The sequence below is a fragment of the Mus caroli genome, chromosome 9, assembly GCF_900094665.2.
Source record: "Mus caroli chromosome 9, CAROLI_EIJ_v1.1, whole genome shotgun sequence".
Taxonomy (NCBI): Eukaryota; Metazoa; Chordata; class Mammalia; order Rodentia; family Muridae; genus Mus; species Mus caroli.
Window position 1 is genome coordinate 117,465,454 of NC_034578.1, and position 25,346 is coordinate 117,490,799.

Below are 25,346 nucleotides of genomic sequence, written 5' to 3' on the forward strand. Positions count from 1 at the left end.
AGTGTACAAAGCTGTGATTACAGCTAGACAGAAGACCACTAGACGCTGTGTTGTCAGTGTGACTGGCAGTGTCAGGAGCTTAGACCTGTCCAGGAGAGCAGACTCTCACCGCTTCAGCCAGAGTGACGAGGAAAGCCAAGTGGCTGAATTCTGGGCCATCTACTGACTAGAGGAGGCATGGTAGATTTCCTGGGAGAATCCAAGGGATGTTTGGGAGATACATGGAGATATGGCAGGCTTTGTGGCTCTATTGCAACCATTACTGGTTGAGGTTATGGCTACTTAGGCAAATATCCCTTAACTACACCATGACCTAAGAACTTCCTTCATCTGTTCAACCAAGGACCTCTTGGTGGAGAACCATGCCAGCACCTTTTCGGCTCTCAGTTGTGCTCAGGTTGTCTCCTTCCAGGTTTGCCCTTTTGCCTTGTCTGAACAGCATTTATCTGTGGTCATTGGTGCTTAGCTTAAACTCCCCTCCCTTTGGGAAACCCTTCTTAATACCCTGACTCAGTGTCCTGGACCCCTGGCCTGTATCTCTTAGCACTTACCAGATCTGTAATTGTATGGTTACTGATAGGTCACTCAAAGGAGCCTCTCTTCCTTGCTATAAAGGCTGAGACAATGCCTGTCTTATTTATGTATACATTTCATAGGGCAAAGCACAACCATCATAAAAGAGGAGGGAGGAGGGAGGGGCCCAGGGAGTAAAGGCGGGCAGGTGGGCAGGTGGGCAGATGGGCAGGTAGACAGAAGGGCAAGTGGGCAGGTGAGCAGGTGGGAAGGTTGAGGAAAGCAAGTAGGCAGGTGAGGGTGTGGACAGGTGGACAGGTGGGCAGGTGGACAAGTGGGCAGATGGGCAGGTGGACAGGTGGACAGGAGGGCAAGTGGGCAGGTGGGCAGGTGGACAGGAGGGCAGGTGGGCAGGTGGGCAGGTAGACAGGTGGGCAGGTGGATAGGTGGGCAGGTGGGCAGGTAGACAGGTGGGCAGGTGGACAGGAGGGCAAGTGGGCAAGTGGGCAGGTGGGCAGGTGGGCAAGTGGGCAGGTGGGCAGGTGGATAGGTGGGCAGGTGGATAGGTGGGCAGGTGGACAGGTGGGCAGGTGGACAGGTGGATAGGTGGGCAGGTGGACAGGTGGGCAGGTGGGCAGGTGGGCAGGTGGGCAGGTGGGCAGGTGGGCAGGTGGGCAGGCAGTGTTTCCTCTATATACTCCCTGTGGTGTAAAGGATGTGCTTGACCTTACTTATGCTCTTTGCCTTTTAAAGGGGGAAATAACAAATGGCCTCTTCAGGCCAAATACTAGAGTTCCAGGATCCTGCCCTTTGGTTGAGCAAGAAACCACGGCTACGTTTTAGCCATCTCCTCCCCACAGCCTCACAGCTGATCCTCTGCAGATCAGACTCCCCATGATCCTGGCCAAAGACAATTCCAGTGGGTTCCCTCTCTTCCCCCATCACCAATGGAACAGTTGTGCACACTAAACTTTATTCTACAGCTGAAAAAAAAAATCAAACAATATAACCACAATGTTTTCTCAGTAGCTTGACCTTACACTTGGGCACACATGAGGTAAAATGGGGCACAAAGTCCATCCCTGTGCGCCTTAGATGAGCTGCTTGTGCAAATACTGGCAAAATCTAAACAGGTTTTGTGGTTTTGTTAACAGCATGTACCACTGCTAATTTCTTAGTTTTGACAAATGTTCTATAGTTACATAAGATGTTGCCATCAGGGGAAGCCAGGTGAGAGGAAATGAGAGTTTTATTATGCCTGAGACTTCTATGTAAATCTAAAATTACTCTATCTAGGAGAAAACTTAAGGAATTTTACATCTCTGGGTAGAGTCATGACTGCTACCTTTAATGATTTTCTTACTCCTTCACTGTTTTCTATAATTGCGTATATTTCTTTTCAAATCAGAAACAAATAAGTGATTTATTTAAAATAATTAAATAGCGTGCTTTAGGAATTGTGTGTATGAACAGTTTTGTTTTTAATTGAAGAAACATTTAAAATCAAATTGTAAGAGACAAATGTAATAACCTGTGATTTATTACCACAGAACTAGAACTGCAGTCAGGCATGCAGCTATTCACACGCAGGTGCGATTCTCTGATGCTGTAACTGGAGCTGGGTGGTCAAATATTAACGCAGGTGTCAGCTTATGGGCCTAGCAGGTGTGATTAAACCAGATGGTACGATGATAATGCCCAAATGAAAAGCCCCCCTCACACCCACACGACACAGCTGCAGGGTAGTTGGACGTGCTTCTGATATGTCACCCCTTCAAAATGGTCCAAGACTCTCAAGGTCCCTTCTTGAAGTAATACAAGCAACAAGCAACTGCTGGGGAGAGGACGCTCTTCAGAGGAGCTGTCTGCAATAGGGGCAGGGTGGGGAGTTCCTGGCATACAGCTTTTGTGACTCATCATGCAGGCTGGGATATGGGACTTTAAAGAAATGCACATGCCTTTGAGGCTCTCTCTGTGTGTGTGTGTGTGTGTGTGTGTGTGTGTGTGTGTGTAATGTAACCTTGATAAATTCATTACATCACTAAGCTAGACTTGGGTAGAATTGTTCCACTGGTCCCCTACATCTGATCTATCTACCCAGGAAAGCCACACAATACATGGTCTGATGGGAAATGGGGAAGGTCTCTGTGCTTCTGCATCCCCAGAGCTCACCCACAAGAGCTGCCTGTGGGAGACTCCAGGGAGCTGCCCAGGGGCAGCCAGTGCTTTAATGGGGCCTGTTGCTTCGACAGCACTCTGTGAGTTTGGATGCCAACAGTGACTGGAGTCATCTCCTGCAAAGTAAAACAGAGAAAGGAGTGAACTCTTCAGAGTCTGGAGAGTCTAAGAACACCAAGGCTTTACAACGCCCTTACCCCATCCTCTCACCCTGACTATAATCCTTACCCCTTTCTCAAGGAGTCCTCTACAGTTGTGTGAGCTGGTCAGAACCCTGCTAAGTAGAAGCTTTCCTCTTCTACCAGTTTGATCAAAGTACCATTTTACATAAAGAAAGGTGATGCTGGTGGGGCCCATGGGGCTGACTGATTATTCTCTGCTGTGCACAGCAGCCCCTAGGCTTTCTGGGATTTGAGAGTAGATTTCAGTAGTCAGAGAGAAACCAGAACGACATTTTTCTTTTTGGGGAGTATGAGGACTCTGTTTCCAGGAAGCTGTAACCTTGCAAGGATAGAGACCATGAGCTACTCGTTGGACCCTTGTGCCTGGACCACAGCTTTAGGCCTCTCGGATCCACCCTACACACATCCACTCTGGAATGCTGGCATCCTTTTCTCCAGAAAGCCTCTATCAGTAGCTAGTGTGCTGAGTACCAGGTTCTGAGCCCAATATTGCTTTTGTCCCTCAGCTTCACCCCTCGGCATTCTCGCTATCCCGTTTATCAGACCCATCCACCGGGGATTCCTCGGTACAGTTCCTCTGTTTGCCCTCCAACACAGCTGCCCCTCCTCTTTCGAGTCTCTCCTCACAGATTACTTGCTGTCCATTTGGAATCCTGCTTTAAGTCAAGTTGTACAGACTCCGAGAACCTCCAGCAGCAACTTATTAGAGATACAGGATCACAGCCCCGACCCCTGGACCCCATCCCACAAGAATTATACCTCAACAAGACTTCTGAATAATTTGTGTGTCCTACACTGCAAAGTGAAGCTATTGAAATGCCTAAGCCTGGTACCAGCAGCTGTAAGATCCAGCTGCTCATCACACAGGCTCCTGGGATCTGCTTGCACACGGAAACATCTGAAAGTAAGACGAAGGAATCTGGAGGGGCAGACGTTCCTATGCGATTGCTTTACTTTCATACACAGGAATGGGAGAAATGGCGCGGAGGTTAAGAACACTCCCTGCTCTTGCAAAGGTCCTGGATTTGGTCCCTAGCAACCATTTTGGACGGCTAACAACCATCTGTAATGTCAGCTCCAGGGGATCGTGTGTCTTCTTTCGACCTCTGCAGGCACCTATATGCAAGAAGTGCATATACTCACATAAGGAAACACACACATATACATAGGTAAAGATAAAGCTAAACTTCATAGACAAATATAATTTTACAAGAAAAGAGATGTTATATAAAGATAAGTTACTACAATAAATATATTTAATAAATCAATTGATTATAAATTTTAGTATATTAATCATGAATTATTAAACATTGTCATAATGGGTGTATATAAGTATTGGATATTTTATGTGGTGATTTTATTTTGTACATGAAATATTGTATTTCGTGTATTACAACATTTCCAAGATGGCTGACTTCTCATTTGGCCTCCCTCCCGTCCTGCTCCATTGCTGGTCTGTTCCAGGAGCATTGTTGGTTGATTTGCACAGATACACACTTCTGAAGAGATCCTATATGAATGCATGGTTACTTTGTATTGAGTATTTGTATTTGTTCTTAGATAAATGGCACTTGTGGTATTATTATGAAGTTTCCTTAGCCAGTAGTATGCTCTGAGGGTCTGTTTACCTTATTACTTCCTGCTGTGTGATGCTCCCTTGGATGGGTAGGTTAGGTGGAAACCATTAGCTAGAGTTTGGTTTTGAATTGTCCTGTGTCTTGGACATGGTGTTGGACTCCTGGAAACCTCATGGGTTGGGGACTAACAGCAGGTCTCTAGTCACTGAGAGTCCCCTCAAAGGGAACTTTGGAAACCTGGCCTAGTCCTCTCCTGCATTTCCCCACTGAAAACACTTTGCCAGGCACTTTGTACTGCAAATGTGCTGCCTCACCTCTGGTGCAACAGCAGTGGGGCCAAGCAGGACCTCCAACACTGAGAGCCAAGATAAGCCCTGACTCTCTGTAAGTCAATTATCTGGGGCGTCTGTCACGGTGGAGGAACGCTGACTAACACCGTGGGGATTTAGGTATTTACAATTTTCCCTGATTGCACAAGCAACGCTCTAGTGAATGTGCTCAAACACACCTCCTTGCGCCAAGGTATGTGGGTTTCTTTAAGGTTAAGAATGGGACAGGCTGAGTGGAACTGCTGGTTACAGAGGTGTGAGTGTTCTGTGTGGCGTGTGAAACAGCTGCGGCCCTCAAATCTCCTATCTTCCGGTCTAATTCTGGTGTTTTGGGGCTGAATATTGTGTGCTGGCATAATATTCTGCTTCTGCTCCAAGGCCGTTTAGACTCAGTCCATAGGATCAGGGAATGCTCTCACTGGCCTCTTCGTGTTCCCCAGGACTCCAGAGGAGCAGGGAGTGCTCACACTGGGCCTCCTCATGCACCCTAGGAACCGAGGCCAGACAACAATAAAACCAAGTCTGTCCTAGTCAGTGTCTGAGCCTGCCTTTGCGGTTCTCAGGGGCCAGGGACCCAACTGCAATAAAGCTACCTGAAAACTGGTTTAAGGAGCTGGAAAGATGACTCAGTGGCTACAAACACAGACTGCTCTTACAGAGGCCTGGAGTTCTGTCTCTAGCACCCATGTCAGGCACAACTACTGCTGTGACTCCAGCACCAGGGGGCTTCTACACCTCTGACCTCTGTGGGTGTGCATACTCCCACCCAGAAATACACATGTATACATAATTCAAACAATACAAAGAAATCTTTAAAAGAAAAAAACCAGACTGAATTTTGTTTTCAGTAGTGGAGGACAAATCTGGAACCATTCAGAGGCTTGACAAGCACTCTGACCTTGAGTGATATTCCCAAACTTTGGATCTTCCATGCAGGGTCTCCTGGGATTACAGGCATACACCACAGCCCCTGGCTTTAAAGGCAGTTTTGACCTCCACATATATATAGTGGTCTCCCCAAGAATTGTAGAAAAGCTGGTAAGATTTGCACTGTGGCAGCCCTGTATACAGATACATACATTTCAGGAGCTTTACCTGGAGGCTTCTAGCAGTGTGAGTTCCTGCTGCCACATACAAATTTCTGCACAGCTATCATAAATGCTATTAAAACAAAGTAAAAAGCAAACAAGCCATTGCTGTGCTCATGGCCCTCAGGTGAGCTTGTGCTCAGGACTCAGCATTTCAGCCTCTGACACAGAATGAAAGGACAGGGACCTGATGTTCATTTCCAGAGAGACTTTCCTCCTGGTTCTCTGGGACCACCATGCCATGTTCCCCTTGGTTCTCTGGGATGACCACCATGCTACGTTCCCTCTGGTTCTCTGGGGTCACCACACCATGTTCCCCCTGGTTCTCTGGGGTCACCACACCATGTTCCTCCTGGTTCTCTGGAGCCACCATGCCATGTTCCCCCTGGTTCTCTGGGGTCACCATGCCATGTTCCCCCTGGTTCTCTGGGGTCGCCACACCACGTATCCCCTGGTTCTTTGGGGTCACCATGCCATGTTCCCCCTGGTTTTCTGGGGTCACCATGCTATGTCCCCCTTGGTTCTCTGGGGTCACCACGCCATGTGCTGAGTTTTAAGACAGTCCTGATTCTAGGCTTTTCAGAGACTCGGTTTAATTTTTTTCCCTTTGACACTTTTTACACAGAGAAAAATGTGTGACTTTTCTTGATGAGCAAACAGCCAAGGTGTTTGGGAAAGGCTCATCACTTTTCTGGTGGCAACACACTCTAACCAAATTAATTAACAGATAGAACTTTAAAATATCACCTGACCTATATAAACTGCTTCTTATGTCCTCTCCTGACAAGGACAATACTAGCTGGGAACGTGATGGCTACAGAGCAGGGACGTGGCATGGAAGTTCAGAAGGGAATTTGGGGACCATTCTCTTACATCCACACCCCACTTCAAATCCTCCTACAGCTCTATAGTATATAGCATATATAGTATTTTTATAATTATCTCCCTTTGGACCTTAATGTCAATGTTATTTTAATGCATTTATACCTCTATATCTCCTGTCTTCAAGTTTTCCTACCTTCTAGACAGTCTCAGAGGGACACTGGGACAGGAGCTCAGCTGTGCTCTACGAGTAACTAGGAGTCACAAGAAGCAATCAGTTTCCTTCTCTCCACCCTAGTTTCCTTTCCCCACGTCTAAGGGCACAATGACTTCTTTCCCACCTGTCTGCATCTATGATGCTGGTCTGTTAAGTTTGAACATATGTATGGAGCTGTGGACTCTGTGCTGTGCACAGTGAAGAAAGGTGTAAGGTGCAGAGGTAATGAGATACCCAGGATCCTGCCTGTGATGGTTGCTCCAGACTGTCACTTTGAGGGGCTTTTACTTCCAGTCATGTCTGTGAGGGAATTTCCATGAAGTTTATCCTAAAAGGGAAGACACACCCTGGGTGCAAATGGCACCGTCCCATGGTCCGAGGAGACAGGGAAAGCCCTGAGCACTAGCATTCTCTTCTTGAGGTTTTCTGACTGCATACACGAGTGAGCAGCCATCTCACCACTGCGACTGCCACGAAGGACTATCTCCTTAAACCATGATCTAGAGCAAACCTTTCCTTCTTCAAGTTGCTCTGGTCAGGTATCTGTCATAGCGACAAGATAAGTAAGTGATGCTCCACCCTCACGAAGTCTGTCTGCTGCTGCCTATGCATGCCTTGCAGAGCCAACTGCTGAGGTGTCAGTCAAAGGCAGTATGTATGGTACGTGCGCTTGCTTATGGGGACACTTCCCTCTCCATCTCTAATTAAAAGCCTTTAAAGTTCTGCACTGTGTGCTGACACTTATGACAAGTTGGCATCAGTTGGACTGTAATCTAGTAGACGCTGAGAGTTGTCATGCCTCGGTGCTTAGTATCATGGGGTAGCTGGCTCTGAGCCTTGAGAACAGCCTTAAGTCCTTGAGTCCCATGATCCCCCAGTGGCCTTGGAGCTGGGACAGGTACTGTAAATGTTCATAAAATGGCAGTTGTAGCCGAACAGGTGCTATCCCACCAAACTAACAAGGCGTGACTGCTGAAGTCTGGAGAAGGTAGTTTTTACCACAGTACTGGTTAGAACTCTTCAGCCTGGGTATATAATCATGGGTTTATAAACAGCACAGTCCACGTTCATTTAGGCTGGTGACACCCCTTCCTCCCTTAGTTTACATCAGAAACAGAAAGCATGGGAAGCTCTGGATTGGGACATTTGATTGATTTGGTTTTCTGTGGGCTTAGACAGAGCTCAGAGCACATAAACGAGAAAGCAGCTCTGTTTCTGTCCGGTTAGGTTTGAACATGGTCTGTCCCTTCTCTCTGGTCTGAGCCCACCCCAAGTGCTCTGTTACCTTGAATAGCTGAGAGCCTAGTGCCAAGGATGTGCCGGGTTGTCATGAATAATCTGGCCCTCCACCCTTTGCATAGTGAGCTCTAATAACTAGCACCAGGTCCAGGCAACGGGACCTTGTTGGGAGAGGCTGAAGATTAGGATCAGAGTTTAGTCACCCTCTGGGGAGTCAGGTTCCCATGTACTCTAAGGTGGCAAGCGTTAGCCAAAGAAGGCTTGGCTTCCAGTCTTTGTTCCTATGGCTTCTACCCTTCCTCCCAGCATTCCTGACTTTTTTAATGATTTACTGTTTACTTTTATTTATATGTCTTTCTGTGTGTGAGGAGTGTTGCCGCCCTTGGAAACCAGAGGTGTCAGACCATCCTGGGGATGGAGTCACAGGCTGTTGTAACCTGACTGGTGCTGTCACTAGGGAACAAACTTCAGTCCTCTACAAGAGTAGTGTGTGCTTTTAGACTTCCCCCTCCAGCCCTGTCCTGGGTTTTAAGGCGGGGGGCTGGGGCGGGGGGAGGAACTAGCCAGTTGCTCATTCCAGAAAAGGCAGCTTCTTGATGAAAGGAAGATGAAGAGGGAGGCTGGGTCTGGCCACAGAACGCAGGCCTTCTTTCCTACCAGACCCTCCAATGGCTTTTGGAAGACTATTACAGTATCTCCCCTTTAGCATAACACCTTTAAATTAACACCTGTGGACAAGACTTCTTTCTTAACAAGTAGTGTGGTCGAAAGTTGGAGGTCAGAACTACTGGATTTTTGAACTTCAAAATTATTCAGTGACTCAGTCCATTCTCTAAAATGTGTTTAATTCACTGTTACCAAGTGCAAGGCACCAGGGCTATAGAGGTGAAGTGTGGTAGGTCCTACCCTGGTGAGGAGTTCACAGGCTATAGAGTAAGTTCACTGGAGGAGCTGTGGCAGCCGGCTTGCAGTGTGTTTTGAGGACAGAGGGTACAAAGGAGGTCACTAACCCAGATGGAGAGTCATAGCTGTGATTCTGAAGGTTAAGACCCAAAGGAAACTAAAACCTAAGCAACCATGGTAAGAGACAGACGAGGTGAGTTTCCATCACTGTGGTCTTTGCCATTCATGGATTTCAGAAAACAGGCCCTTCCTGAGGGCAGATGATGTGTAGCTTGGCTTGAGTAATCAACTTAGCTCAGAGAAAGCCAAGGTGTTCTTATTGGGGTTGAAGTGAAGGGAGCATTAAAAAGGGGGTACACTCGGGGCTGGGAGAGGAAGGATGTCCCCATAAGAAAAGGCTCCCTGACTCTGGCATGAGATGCACAGGTAGCGGGTATGGAAGTAGGAGATGCTTCAGCAAGTTTTTGTTTAGGACCAGGAATTTCATCTGGGTGGGGTGGGGGTGGGGGGCTCTGCACTCCTTGGATATAAGACATGGTGACTTGGGTTTTTTTTTTTTAATCCATTCCCCAGTTTTCTCTGTTTCTAGATTTGACTCATCCCCTCTGGTTTAATTTAACTTGCTCTTTTCGTTCTGTAAACTAGATTTGATTCTTGGTTAGGAAATGGCATGTAGATACTGTGGGCTTTGATAATGTCCCACTTTAGGAGATAGGAAAACAAACAAAACTCAGAAAACAACAACAACAACAACAACAACAACACAGGTTTAGCCTGATCTAAGTTTTCTGGACAGTTCTGTAAGTTTTACCCAGTAGCTGGTGAGAGTTAATGACTAGGCTGCCATTTCAGGAGGTATTGCAAAGTGCTGGCTTTCTAATCTGTCATTCCTTCTGTCTTTAGTGCCTGAAGTTCTCCTATAAAAATTTCCTATGTGTGTGTATATGTACGTGTGTGTGTGTGTGTGTCTCCATGTGCATGTGTGTGTGTGCATGTGTGTGTCTCCGTGTGCATGTGTGTGTGTGTGCGTGTGTGTCTCCGTGTGCGTGTATGTGTGTACAAACTGTTTCCTGTTTCCTTTTTGGTCAACAGAATCTCCTTTACATCACTTGCCAGTCTTTCTGATCTGGCCATAGTCATCTTATATTTCCCTTGCATTTAGGGACAAAGAGTTCCCATGCCATCTTCCTGATGCAAGACTGAGACCTGGAACAGCCTGACAGTGCCTCCTTCCTGCTTACCCATGGCACACGGCAGCTCCTGTGCGTGCGTTGGTCAGCGTTGTTTTCAGCTATAGCTCAACACAACAGACAGAGTTTCTCACTTAGACTCAGAAAGTCTGGAGCAGGCAGCTGTCAGCATTTGTCCGGCAGCTCGTGAGGACCAGAGCCAGCACCACTTTGACTCTCCCAGCCTCTCTCAGTTTCAGGAGAGTAGCCCCAGTTCCAGGCAGTATGCCCACAGCCAGGGTGGAAGGAAAAGGGAAGGCCAGAGCCAGCAGCAGCTGTCCTTTTGTATGAGAAAAACAAAAGCTATTCCCAAACCTACTGCATCCAGCCCTGGCCCACAGCTGGATTCCACCTAGATATGCAGGCCAGGGGGAGGAAAAAAGCTGGGAAAGCGAGCAATTAATTATTCTGGTACCACATCCCAAGAAGACAGGGGAGTTAGTGTTGGTGGTAAATGTAGGGCTACTATTTCTGGGAGGTTGCTCTTAAATCCTGAATCAGCTTTCCTTATTCTGATTTTACTGGTTGTTAATTTTACACATCCTAATGCTTCTGGTTCTGAAGTAGGCAGGGTAGAAAGAACTGCTGGGGTTTGGGAGGTGGCTCAGTCAGTAAAGTGCTTGCCCTCCAAGTATGGAGGTGAGCTCACTCCTCAGTACTCGTGTAAAAGACGCCAGATGAGGCGATATGTCTTGTAACTGCAGTCATCTGAAGGCAGAGACTGTCAGATTATTGGGGCTTCTTGGTCAGACCTCCTAGACAACTTCTCACATTTTAGGCCAGTAAGGGATCCTGCCTAAATATCAAGGCAAATGGGACCTGAAGTCCTCTGGCTTCAGCATGCACACCTGCACGCACATGTGTACTGGCATGCACAGTCATGAACTAGAAATGAGTAAAGCTGTATTTGCAAGGTTGCCCTTAGGAAATGAGTCTAAATGTTTCAACACTTGTGCCCAGATGGTTCAGCTCAGTTCTGCTCACTCATCAGATGCCAACTCCAACCACTGGCTCTGCATCCACAGGCATCCTGTCACCTCCTGTCAGTCATGAGAAAGACCAGTCTCGCTTTCGTCAAGACAGATACTACCTTGGAGCTGCAGTGAGCCCTCAGGATGACAGAACATCTAACGATCACGGACTCAACAAGGGTTGCCCAAACGTCACACCGTTAGCCTTCCTTCCCTCAAATCTGGTTATTAGAGTACACATGGGGGGCCCATGGCTCCAGTGGATAGGTAGCAGAGGATTACCTTATTGGGTATCACTGAGAGGGGAGCCCCTTGGTCCTGTGGATGCTCAATGACCCAGGATAGGGTAATGTTGGGGTGTGGGTGCTGAGGCAGGAGTGGGTTGGCAGGCGGGGGAGCACCTTCATAGAGACAGGGGGAACAGAGAGGGGATAGGGGCTTTGTGGAGGGGAAACTGGGAAGAGGGATAACATTTGAAAAGTCAGCGTCTCATTAGCTCAGGATGGCATTGAATTCACTATGTAGCCTTAGAGTTAGTTGTTGATCCTCCAGCCTATGCCTCCCAGGTGCTGAGATTATAGACATGTACCACCATGCCCACCTATGTTATATATTGATTTTATATTGTTGAATAACAAATTTCCAGACTTGGTAGTGTAAAAACAGATATTTGATGTTTTTGTCTCACCAGGCTGACTGGGCTCTGAGGCTCCAGAAAGAATTTGTTTCCAAACTCATTCCAGTTGTTGAAAAAAAAAAATCGGTTCCTCTCAGCTGCAGGAATGATATCATGTGCCCTGGCTCTTGGCTAGTGACCACATAGAGACCTTCCCCAGTCCCTTCCATGTGGCTCTTCCGTCTGTAGAGCAGTGCTACACAAAATTCTTCTTGTGCTTAGGTTTCTCCTTCTACCTACAAACCAGAGGCTTTCTATGTTTTCCCCCCTCTGTTGGAAGAGGAGCTCAGGATTACAGAGGTCTGTCATATAATTTCTTTCTCCACATTATGCAATCATAGGAGTGCCATATCATGTAAACAGGTGTCACTCATAGTTTAGAAGGAAGGAATGGATTATCGATGTTAGACCCTCAAACAAATCCAGTTATTATTAAAAAAATCAAAATCACCAAAGCATGTTCTCTGAGAAAGAATAACAAAATTCTATGGAAGAAATAACTGGAAAAAAAAACACCTCAAATATTGGGAAATAAGCAACAGACTTTTGAATAAGCCATGGGTCCTAAAAAGATCACACAGAAAAGTAGAAGTTCGTTGAAAGTACTAGAAGCAGAACCACTGCCCCTCAAAATGTGACGGTTGTAGCTAAGTAAAATGTCAAGGTAAATGTAGCCTTTAATGACCAACTCAGAAAAGAAAGGGTCCCAGAAGAAAGCAAATTGAACCTCTGATAGATGATAATAACCAGAAAGGAGATTGATAAGAGCACACACACACACACACACACACACACAAAGGACAAAACAATAAAAAGCAAAAGTTGGCTCCTGGAAAACAAAATTAAAAATCTTAGCTAGCGAGTAAGTGGTGTTGCCATCTGCCCAGCAGAGGTGAAGAGACTTGCTAAGAGATGGCTTTAAGAACAAATTAGACATCTTAAGTGAAGATAGCTTATATTCTCAGAAACAGACAAACCATCTAAGTTAATTTGAGGAGAAACAGAAAGTCAGAACAGAATAACTGAAGAAATTGAATTACTAATTAGAAGTTTCCCATAAGGAAACATCTGTGCCCTGGCTTTACTGGTGAAGATGAAGATTTGTCAAAAAAAAATTGAAGAAATAGTGACAAATGTTAACAAGTTTTCTCAGAAAAAGCAGAAGAGACACAAACTTGCTGATTGTCTGAGACCAGAGCCTTTGGAGGACAGCATGTGAAAACAAGCAAACCATTCCTTCTAAAGCATCGCAAGTCGAATCTAGCAACATCTAGACAGGATCAGGCTGGATTTATCCAAGGAGCACAAGATTCACTTAGCATTTCAAAATTAATGCTACACACCAAAAATAAAAGACAAAGACCATATGGCTGTGTGAATATACACAGAAAAATCATTTGACAAAATTCAATATTCATTCATGGTAGTACTCACAACAAACTCTGAAATTTCTCAACCGGATAAGAAGCCTCTGTAGAAAGGGCATCGCCCTTGATCGTGATGTGAAAAGTCCTCCCTTTCCCAGCTCAACATTGTGCTGGGAGTTATAGCTAGCCAGTTAAGGAAGCAAAAGAAACAAAGGCATCTGGATTGGAAACGAGAAAATGTCTTTAAGTGATATGTGTAGAGGTTTTGCAGGTCCAGAGAACTCCCAAATCAGACTGGAGTAGGGTAGCAATGGTTATCCCAGATAGTAGTGGGTTTCCCAGAGACTGGACTTTGAAACTGAGTATGGATTTAGAAGTATGAAAGGGTTGGAAGCAGAGGAAGGAGTAGAGAGAACAGAAAGGCAAAGGTGAGATGGTGTAAAACAGCAGTTCTCTTTCTGAGAAGTGGGGAAGCTGAAGGCACACAGAAACTACAGTGAACACCAGGGGTGTATAAGCTTTCACGGAGGCTGAGGTGGGAGGATTGTGAGTTCAAGGCCAACCTAACACAGTGTGAAGATGGTATGGGATGTATATAAACATGAGGAGGGGACAGAGACAGACACACAAAGAGACATGGAGACAGAGAGAAGAAAGTTAGATGAAGGCAGGGGTCAGGACATAACAGGGTTTAGTATACTATTTATATAGTGTATATACGTTTTGAACAAATGATTATTTGCTATGGGATTATAATGTGCATATAATTTTGAGGAGCATAAATCAAAGTTTGTATATATACTTTAATTTATTTTATGCACTGTTGCTCTCTTCAGACACATTTGATGCCCGGAAGAGGGCATCAAATCCCACTAAAGATGGTTATGAGCCACCATGCGGTTGCTGGGAATTGAGGACCTTTAGAAGAACAGTCAGTGCTTTTAACTGCAGAGCCATCACTCTAGCTCCAAAGTTTGTATATTTTGACAACACCATGTTGTGTTGTTTTTATACTATTATACTAATTTTATACTATTAGTGTATACTATAATAAATAGATTAGAACTTAGATCATTACGTTCCCAAATAAAAGACACAAAACCTTTATATTTATATTAAGCCTTCAAGTACTAGAGTTGGGCAGATATCAACCCTCTGTGCTATTTTGTTACTTCCCTGTCAATAATCCCAAGGTATCACTTGCCATGCTCTGCCTGATCTGCTCTTTCTCCAACAGGCTAACCCTCATGGCCATGTGCTCACGATCTATCTACCCCATGGTGAGTTCTTCTCCCCCTCTCTTCTCTTCCATAGTCCCTGCCTCAGACCTCAAGCTTGGAACTGAAGCCTTGCCTACCTTTCACAGGCTGTGGGCATCTTTATTAACCAAAACACAGATAACTTAGGGGCAAGGTTTATACAACAAAAGGTGGTATACATAGGTATACAAACTTTGGGGCTAGAGAGATGGCTCTGCAGTTAAAAGCACTGTCTTGGAGCAACCAGGTCTTGGAATGAAGTATTTGGCATTTAAATAGATAGGAGCACCAAACTAATCCACAACATACTCAGGTACTCACCCACACATATGCACACACATGAGTGTGCATGAGTGTACACACACACGCATGATACATGCATGTGCACACACATGCACATATGCACATATACACACATGCACACATTCATGCATGCACACACACATGGTCACAGCATCAATTCATATCTGTGATAAGAGAAGTGGGATTAACTGATGCCAGACAGTAAAGAAGGCAGCCTTTGAGGAACTCTTAAGGCCATGCCAGTGAAGAAGTATTTCTGTGAACTGGAAGGAACCCAGGATTTGTACATGCAGTAGAAAATTTACAAGTGTGTTAATGTACAAATGAAGAGTTGAAAATATAAAAGAAAAATCAATCATAACTCAAATATTCACTTTAGTGGATAATCACTATCTGTTGCTTTAAAAATGTTTTTTTAACTTTTTTTTTTTTTGTNACTGATGAAAAAAAAAATAATGCCTGGATAAGGTGAGCTTGTTAAACACACTGCTTTCTCGGGTCAAGAAGCAAATGATGATTCTTCACTAATCTGCTTGGTTCTCACATCTTGATCTAATTTGTTGCCCCTTCCTGATTTTCATCCAATAAAGGACTTCTTTAAATAGTTGCTACTCTGTTGCTTTTGAGATCTGAATCAGAGACTGTAACACAAGGCTGCAAGCTCCATCTTGTCATTTTGTAGCGTGTATCTAATTAAGGCTTCTTGCAGGTCCATAAAAAGACCCAATGTTAAGAAACCAGTGTGTATTAAAGAAAGCCTTGGGGAAGATCTGAGAAGGGGGTTTCTTCATTAAACTAAGCAAATTTGATTAAAAGTCAAGTAGAGTAATAATACCTTAATTTGTATTTAAATATTTTAAAATATTGCTCAAGCATAATCATATCATGTTAACTAACACATTGAAGGTGTGGGGCTAAAATTGGGTCATCTTCTTCCCAGCATCATCCCAGCCTTGAGGGAAACCCTATAGATAAGAAAATGGCTGGTAGCATTGCCTGTTCATCTCAGGAAGATAACCAAAGCATATTTCATTGAAATCAATTTATAAATTTGACTCACTTCAATGCATTGATTTGGTCAGAGTCTGAGTTACACAGTAGCAACATAAACCCCATTTCAAGGGCTCATGTGCTGTAGCCACTGTCCTGTGTTACGAATGTTCTTTCGGGGTACAAACTTGGCTACTGGACTTCCCTTGGGAGACCATTATAAGTGATGCTTTTATTCCTTCATTGGCCACAGTGTCCCTGACTAGTGACAGTTCCCAGAGGGCAAAGGTCTTTCAGCAAAAGAGCAGATTGTGCAAGACCTAGTTAGGAGCGGTTGCTCAATGTGTGTCTAAATTAGAATCTCCCTGGCAGAGCTTCTAAGATGGCTCAGCAGGTGGGGGTGCCTGCTGCCTCGATTGTTAATTCGAGTTCCATCCCTAGGATCCATGTGTTGTCAGACAAAGAGACAGAGCTTTCTCTTCTACAGGTTGACTTCTACATGGATGTTGTACATACACACACACACACACACACACACACACACACGTAAAAAAATAAGAAAGAGAGATAGGAAGAAAGAAAAAGAAAACATTTCCATGTCAAATGACATTGTCCTTTCATGATCCTAAATCAGGTGAGGCCAGCATGAGCAGAGGCCAATGCTGGGGTTTTCCTATGTGCACTTTGCTACCCAGGGCTAAAGCATTAGGATAATTGAAGGTCTAAGCACACATTTCAGCAGAAGATCGAGACCACCTTCCCATTCATTCTGCTTCCCAGCCATCTTCAGGCATGCGAAGTGGATGTTGTAGTATAAATAAATAAATAAATAAATAAAGGAAGGAAGGAAGGAAGGAAGGAAGAAGACTTGCCATTTTCTGACCAACAGAGATGGCAAAAGCCATTTAGATTTTTTTGTCCAGTCAGTTGAGCCAGGCTTGGACATGTAAGAAGCTCATTCTGCTTGTGTGTGTGTGTGTTTTTTTCTTCTTCTTCTTCTGTGGATGCAGGAACACAGAAGGAAAAGTAGGGGAGAGAAACCTGGCACCTGGCTTCTTTTCAGGAGCCTCAGAGGACTAGTCTCCATGGCTCATTATCCTTCCAGGAGATAGAGCTGGGAGTTCCCTCCCTCTTGTCCTGCCACCACTAACATCCCTATCTGAGTCATCTTGGAACAGAACCATGAACAGCCAAGTTAGTGCCTGATGTGTACTTCTCCACGCTGTTTCTCAGAGGCTGCTGGCCTGGCCAGTGTCTTTTGACTCTAGAGGTGTTGGGCTTTGCTTCTTTCTGCTTTAGTGGTAACAAAAGCAACAGAATTCTTCAAATGGATTCCCAGAGAGAAGAAACAGTAAAGAAATGTGTATGTATATATATGTGCATATGTGTATGCATGCTTGTGCATATGTGATATACATACATATATATATGCACGTGCATATGTATATTAATTTTGCTGTCTCCCATTGCTTCAAACTAGACAGGAGATAGGGTGAACCTTGATGGATAAAGTGTATGTGCTCCTTGCCCTCAGCCCCAAGATCTCCTCAGATATCCCCTGAAAGCTGTAGCTCTAGCTGCTATGCCTGCTGCCGCTGTCCATCGTCCTGGTGCTTCCTTCTGTATAATCTCTATTCTCGGTGCCTGTGCTCTCCAGAGTAGGATGTGCCCAGGTCAGGGCCAGGACGCCCTCCAGCAGACCCTGAGCTGGCCTGCAGGTGCGCCCGGTTAACTCCGCCCCGCCCGACCCAAGGCCCCGCCCTCACATAAGACCCCACCCCATCGCTTTCGTCACGATGACGCAAGGCTCGCGCATGCGCAGCGCGGCCGCACCCCCGGCCGCCCGCTCGGTATTATGATTAGCCCTGGGTGCGGGGTTCCGGCGGCCGGGAGGGAGTTGTCGACGCCGCGGCCGCTGCGGACGGATGCCCGCCTGCCGGCTGAGGTAGGGCGAGCGCGGCGCGGGAGCGTGGGCCGGGTCTGCGCTTCTTCTCAGCGGCCGCCTTAGCGGGGCTGGGCTGGCGCCGCCGCAGGCGGAAAGTAAGTTGCGCGCTCGGCCCGGGGTGCCCTGCGCAGAGGACGCGGCCCGCGGCACCACCCCGGCCCCGAGCTCGCCCGGCCTGCGGGCTTCGCGCAGCCCGGCCCGGCCCGGCCCGGCCCTGCCCTTGCGGCCGCCGCGGGATTGCGGCAGCGCGGGAGTCGACGCGGCCCCGCGCCGCGCCGCGCCCGCAGCGGGCCCCGGGCGACGCGAGATCCACGGGCCTCAGTTTCCCCGTGGGCCGCGAGTCCCGCTGCAGAGCCGGGCGGCCGCCGCCTCACGATAGCTCGGGGACACGGTTGTCTACGGAGAAGGGCGCTCGGCTGCGGAAGGGGCAGCGGTGCGGCTCCCCGGGGACTGCTCGGATATTTTCGCGTTAGGAGACGCTGTTCTTTTCCGTAGACATCGCCTGTTGATTTCTTTCCGAACCATTTGCAATAAAAACAAACACCTTGTTGCCTTTTGCTTGGACTCGGGAGCCAGGAGAGTGGCAGCCCTTTAAGCTTAGGCTTCCTCCAGCTGTGATGTTCTTAACAGTGGGGTCAGCTACAACCTAGGAGCTTCGCTGTGAGTTCGGGTCATGTATGCATTGGGGAATTTCTCTCCGGGGTTCCTAAGACTGTAGAAGTCAGAGGCTGTAGGGCCTCTGGGCTGTCAGATTTCTTACTTTCCCTTCCATTTAAATGAGCGTATTCTCCAAGTCTTAGGAGCCTTGGTGAAACCATCTGGATGCTTGAAGTGTTTTGTCAGGTTTAAGGTGAGGTAAGCGATGGACCTACAGGTGTACAGCTCTTTCTGCAGAGTTTCCCACAGATTCCTGTCCAGGGTCAAAAGGCTCAGTTTGGATTCTTTGTAGGGATTGGGACACTGTCCCAAACTGATCCCTAACTTATCACAGTGCGTATCGGTGTAGTCGGAAGCCCAGGTTGTCAAGGATTATGTAATCAACTTGTTAATTTCTAATCTTGTTACAGTGTTTTCCAGATTTATAAAACCATTCCCTTCAGAGAAATCTGTCTTCAGCGTCTGGTTAAATATTTCTCTTGGAATTGGGTTCTTGAAGACTATTCTGTATGTGTGGTAATTAAACATACTAATTAGACAAGTTTCTTTCAGAGAACATCAAATACATAGCAATTTTTCTGACTGTCAGTGTAAAATTGACCCATTTTACAGACCTAGGGATTAAAGAAATTATATGACATTCCCAAGGTCACATAATGAAGCTGGGTAAAAAAAAATCGAGGGCATAGCACTGACTCCATATTCCTGTCCTCAAAGCTTTCTGATCAGAAACTCTTAAGTGCCACTTTTTGACTTTTAAATTTTTGCACAGCTAGTTATTTTACTTTATGCAGAAATTTTCTTTTATCCTTTTATGCTCTTCTGAGTAAATTTTAATGGATAATTGCAGTATGACACATTTGATTAAACAATGATTCTCAGCCTTCCTAATGCTTGGACCAGTACATTTCCTCATGTTGTGGTGACTCCTAACCATAAAATTATTTTCATTGCTACTTCATAACCATAATTTTGTTGCTGTTATGAATCACAATGTAAATATCTGTGTTTTCTGATGGTCTAAGGTGACCCCCATGAAAGGGTCGTTTGAATGCATAGGGGTCGCAGCTCACAGTTGAGAGCTACTGGTTTAAAACATCCAAGAACTGGATGAACACTAATTTTTATTTTTACTTCTATAGAACAGACAGACATACAGATTAGGTCTTTATATGGTGATCATGTAACTTAATCACATAATCCTAAAAGGAAGCCTTTTAACTGTCCTTTAATTAAAATTGAAGGGCATTTGTGTTGTTTTTACTGGGCATGTCCACACTAAAGTGAGGTTGCTTCTCTCCTGTTGAAAGTGAATAACTAGAAAAGGCTATTTGGGGGATATAGTGAGTAGCTATGATTCTAAGCACTGGTATTAAATAAAACATGATTTATTTCCTATTGCACCGTTCTGAGCATCAGTTCATTATACTGCCTAAGCTGAAAAAAAGGTATGTGAATTTTCTACACAGCCCGGATTTTCTGACTTAAACACATAGGTGAGAAACACTGAAGGCTTACTTTAACAGCATCTCAACCACAAGATAGAATGTTTAGCTAAAACACATTTTTGTAGGAAAACTAACTCAGCACCAAGTAATATCAGTACTTGAGCATCAGAGATAGGAAGGATCAAAATTCAGGTCCAGCCTGGGCTACATAGTATGTGTGGCATCTCAGGAATAAAAGCATGTGTGATAACACATGCGCGCACGCACACACACATACACACAAACACACTCTCCTGAAGCATGTGATCTCTTTCTCTCACAGACAGACACACACACACACACACACACTCACACTCCCTGCCCTGGGGAGGCTGAGATAAGGAGAATCATGAGTTCGAAACTGGCCTGGGTTTCGTAGCAAGTGCAACCATAGTGAGACCTTTCCTCAAAATACAACAAAGTCCTGCTGTTCAGGATGCAGGTACTCCCCATTATGTGCAGACAAAAGTCTTAGGTCTACTAGGGTAGAAAGGCTGAGTAGATGTGGGAGGATAGACTTATCCTTAATCATGAATTCCTAGAGTTTTTATCTGTTTGGAAGGCTCCAGGGTAGAAGGGTAGCAGTAGGAGAAAGCAGAAACCAGTTTCTGCCCTTAGGCTCTTGGAAGCAAGCTATTGTGGAACACTAAGGCAAACTAGCAGAAGGATTGCTTTTGACAGGAATAGAGCAGGAGGCAGTGAACGAACAGTAGGGGGTGCTACTCACTGAAGGCCAGTCTCAAAGGCTAGCATTCCAGGCAGGGGGTTGAGGGAGCAGGAGGTCAGACTCAGTGTGAGGAAGGGAGTTGAGGTGGACACAGCACAACTGCACAGCACATTCTGTAAAGCATTTGTAAAGGGAGGAAGGTGTGACACCAGCTTTGGGATGTGTTGGCTTTTGTTGTTTGGGAAGAGCCACACTGTCAAATCCATGAGGTCTAGTAGCCTTGGGAGAGAGCACTGCAGGTGTGGTCTGCCTGGGATGGGCCAGAACTGAACTGTTATTTTCACAGAATTATTTCCTCATCTGCTTTTCTGCACATCTGTTTTGGGCTGTGGTCTTTCACCCCTTGGGAAACCATTTCTTGCCTTTGGTAGGAGAGGACCCCGCCTACAGATTCCTTCTCCGTCCTCCCTGAACACTCATCTCTCCATTGTCACTTCAAGAGCCTCCCAGGAATTTCCTTCGGCACTTCCAGAATTTGGCCTGTGCTCAGCAGGCTCTTCCATGCTTATCAGGCCTCTCTCCCTTTCTTAGGCTGAGACCCCCTCCAGTCTGCTGCTGATAGCAACTCAGTCCAGGGCAACTCAGTGACAGGGCATGGTCCATTCATGGGACATGTCGTCTCCAGGTGCAAAATAAGAGAGTCCATCTATCTATTTCTGTTCACCACTCAATTGCAGATTTGCCTACACCATTTCTTGTTGGGTATGAAGTCAGCATCTCAGCACACCATAGGACTGATATGGTAACTGGTCAAACACAGCTCCAGTGGGCCTGGTTTTCTCAGTTGTTGATAATGTGCTTACTTTCTCAGGCAACTCCTTGAAGGCTGATTGCTTTGGTTCTTGTATCCCCAGGTGGGAGCCATGCCTGATACAGTATGTGCACTCAAGACGTGCCTTCGTCAGTTAAAATGACTTATAAGCCCATTAATGGAAAACATGCCTGTTTTAATACAGCTAGGCTGGACTTCCCTTGTTTTTCAGGCATACAGTTTTGGAGCTAGGAGGAAATTCAGTTCTCTGGCAGCATCTGTAGATGTTGTCCTCCTCCTTCTCCACCAGCTCCCGCTCTCCTCATTCCACATGTCTCTCTGCTTGCCCCCTGGGTGCTTCACTCATGGAGTCCTGCCTCTACAGCGAGGTCTTCTGCTCGATCCTCACCATCACCGTCCAGACTCTGGCAGCCCTCAGTTCTAAGCCGTTGGTGATCGTGTACCTGGAGATGTTTCTAGTTGCCTCCTTAGCCGTCTCCCAGATGGGTTTTGTCCTTCCGGTCAGATCTCCATTTTGCAGCTGGACTAATTTCTGAAGCCATCATTTGATTGCTGTTTCTTTACCTGAGACTCCTTCATATAATAAAATGTATCAGTGTGTTTTAGGTAGATACTATACCTAACAGTTACTATGTGTACAGATACTATACCTGGGTTACAGAACTGAATAAGGCACACATGATTTGTACAGCTAAACTTACCTAGCCAGTGGGGATGCAGATTAGTGATTACATTGTCATACAAATCTGTGACACACAGTGATGATGATAATGGTACAGGATATTGTGCTGCTAGTGTATATGGGGGAGCTGGTGTGTGACAGGAGGTGGGGAGAGCACAGGGGATAATCAGGATGGTGACCTTTAAGTTGGATGGTAAAGCATTAGTTAGGGCTAGCCAGACCTGAGAAAAAAAATAATTTGGTACCAGGCCCTTTGGATCTGTGCTCCACTGGTAGTACTGTCCCATCAAAGTAAGGTCTCTCAGCTATCTTTCCTGGAAAGCCTCTTTCCCACAACATGATTTCAATTTGTATCTTAAGCACACACAGAGATTTCTCTGGGATGCCTTCTGTGAACCCCCAAGGCAGATTTAAAGGAAAGAACACCTCTTTTTTTAATGCCTGTCCCTGCAAGAGGCCGTAAACAGCGGAGCGGTGTTTGGGAGCAGGTTGTCATGGTTACTAGGGAGTATGACAGTAGATTAGGGAACTAACCTTACAGTCCTTAGCACTGTTACCAAGCGACACTTTGAAATATGGAACCTTAAACCTACAGCTGGCTCCTTCTCTGTCTCCCTCTGTGCTGACTTTCACTTGCTGTGTGGCAAAGCTGGGGGAAGTTGGAGTGACCGTGAAACTTGGTTCACTGTTTTATTCCAGTTCTGGGTTGGAGAGAGGGAGAGAGTAGAACTTACATTTTAAACATCTTCACTGTGACATGTCTATGAAAAGTTCATTTTGGGTCTAGGACAATGTGCTAACCTGGTTGTGAATGGATTGTGGTGCTGTATTGTGCAAGAGAACTTTGGTTGTCTTTAATGATGATGTACAACACTGAATAGTAGACTGGAGCTTAAAGTTGGTGTTCTGTTCTACCTAATTTTCTGTAGGTTAAACAGCTTTCTGTTGGCGTGAAGAATTATGATAGTGCGAGAGAAATTTGAATGACAGTGTCTTTAGTCTGGCTTCAGGGACTGATTTGTTCCCTTGGTTGATGAATGTTTACCCATGCCCTTAGGAAGGAAACTGCTTTTTTGAAACAAATGGAAAGAATGTGATTTGCAAAGTACATTAAATTTGTTCTTTGGAAAAGGATACAATTTTTAAGTAACTAGAGCTTCCCTGAATTTTTCTTGACTTGTTCTCTTGATTTAGTTTGGGAGGACTCTTGTAGTCTGTCCACAGATGGTGTACAAGCAATTGTAGGATGTTGTTTTCAAGTTGTTCCATTTTTAGGTGACCAGTAATGACCTCAGCCTGTCTTCCGTGTACTTGTTTGCCCATAAGTTCCTGTCTTCACTTAAACACAGATTCTCAAGAATTATTGTTGGCAATACTTATTAGCAGGTGAGCCTTTGCTGCATTGTGAGTTCTGTTCTGTGGGTTGTTGGGACCAGCACTTCTATGGCATGTCAGAATTGGAGGAGACCAGAAATCCCCGGAGGTCCACTGTAGTGCTTTGTTTTCTCTGGAAATTAGAGAGCCCTGTGGGTAAAAGGGAAGCACTGCATTATTATAGGAAAATGTTCTAGTCCTGGGTGGGGCCAGTGGGCCTAGAGTCCACCCCAGGCAGCTCTCCCCAGGCACAGGAGGAAGGCAAAGGGAGCCCCTCACTAACATCTCTGTTCCTGCTGTCTTACCCTTATGTGCATAGATTCCCAGGAATTCTGGTCCTCTTTTTAATTGTCTAAATTGATTGATTGATTGAGAGTGTGCGTGTGGAGTACAGCGTGCAGGTGTTGGTGCCTGGCAGTTGAACTCAGATGGTCAGGCTTGGTGGCAATGCTGTTTGTTGTCCCCTGAGCATCTCCTTTGCCCCTTGGCTTACAGCTTAGGTTTTGGGTTTTTTTTTTTTTTTTTTTGGCTTTTCCGAGACAGGGTTTCTCTGTGTAGCCTTGGCTGTCCTGGAACTCACTCTGTAGACCAGGCTGGCCTCGAACTCAGAAATCCGCCTGCCTCTTCCTCCCAAGTTCTGGGATTAAAGTCGTGCGCCACCACCGCCCAGCTCGGTTTTTTTTTTTTTTTTTTTTAATTTTTTTGTTTTGTTTTGTTTTTTGAGACAGGTTTCTCTGTATATCCCTGGCTGTCCTGGAACTCACTCTGTAGTCCAGACTGGACTTGAACTCAGAAATCCACCTGCCTCTGCCTCCCAAGTGCTGGGATAAAAGGTGTGCTCCACCACTGCCTGGCTGGCTTACTGTTTTAAACCATTCCAAATAAACTGGAATTTACATGCAATTACAGTAAGAGACATTTTAAGTTTGAAACAAGACAATAAAAAGTCACTGGTTTTATGATAAAATTCACTTCTGTCTTCACTGAATGCTAGAATGCTGCCTATGGGTGGTGATGGGAGATCTAATAAGTCAACAAATAAATGTTTATGAACTTTTGAAACTGGTTTGAAATCTCTGATGATCTTATTTCTTAGTTGCTTCCTTGTGGATCCTAAATCCATTTCTTGCCTTGAGACACAGATGAGCTTTCTGATGCCCTTTTCTGGGCATTTTCAGCACTTCACACATCTTGACTAACTTAGTAACTAAATGGTTAGTAACTAACTTAGTAACTCAATGGTTAGTCATAAGCACCCTTCAGTAACAGCCTTTTCCTTAGCTTACGGAATTCACTTCTCCACAGTTAGAACTTGACTCAGAATGGTGCTTCTCTTTTCTGAGCCAGCCAAGCAAACACCTTCTCTCTGCTGCTCTGTTTACTGCTGGCTCTGCAGGAGCCTTGGTCTGACTGTCCCTGTCCTTCTTTGGTCCCCCTTCTCTTCCATCTGAAAGCCGCTGGTGGGCTTTTTCTACAGGATCCTGTTTTCTTTATTGGTTTGTTAGGTTCTAAAGACAGGGATGGTATAGTGTCCTCCACTAAGGCACACACTTTTGCTTAGTGTTCTTGCTCCCAGCCCCAAAGAGCTGCATACCTGCTACCTCGGGTCTTGTTTCTTAAGAGCACAAAAACAGGCCTTCAACAATGTATTTCAAAGAGCATGGCCTAATTCATAGATCTCTTTTTGCAAAAGGTACATATCTCTTTCTTGGGCTATAAAAGTAGTACGTGTTTCACTAACAAATTCCAAAAGGACAGGAAATCATAAAGAAGGAAAATATATTCTTATTGATTTAGCATTTTAGATTTAAAAAATGTATACATTAAAGCAAAGAACATAGTTTTAAAAAATTGAGATG

At 45.5% G+C, this 25,346-nt stretch overlaps 1 protein-coding gene across 10 annotated transcripts in view; it reads left to right on the forward strand.

Moving 5' to 3' along the window:
* Nucleotides 1-17,646: 17,646 nt before the first annotated feature.
* Snrk (SNF related kinase) overlaps nucleotides 17,647-25,346 on the forward strand; it is a 53,687-nt gene continuing 45,987 nt past the window's right edge. For 4 of the 10 annotated variants that reach the window (XM_021171624.1, XM_021171625.1, XM_029482107.1 and 1 more), the window contains exon 1: nucleotides 17,647-17,788. The gene's annotated coding sequence lies outside the window, so the exon portion shown is untranslated. The other 6 variants (XM_029482106.1, XM_029482108.1, XM_029482105.1 and 3 more) reach the window with 4 other exon arrangements.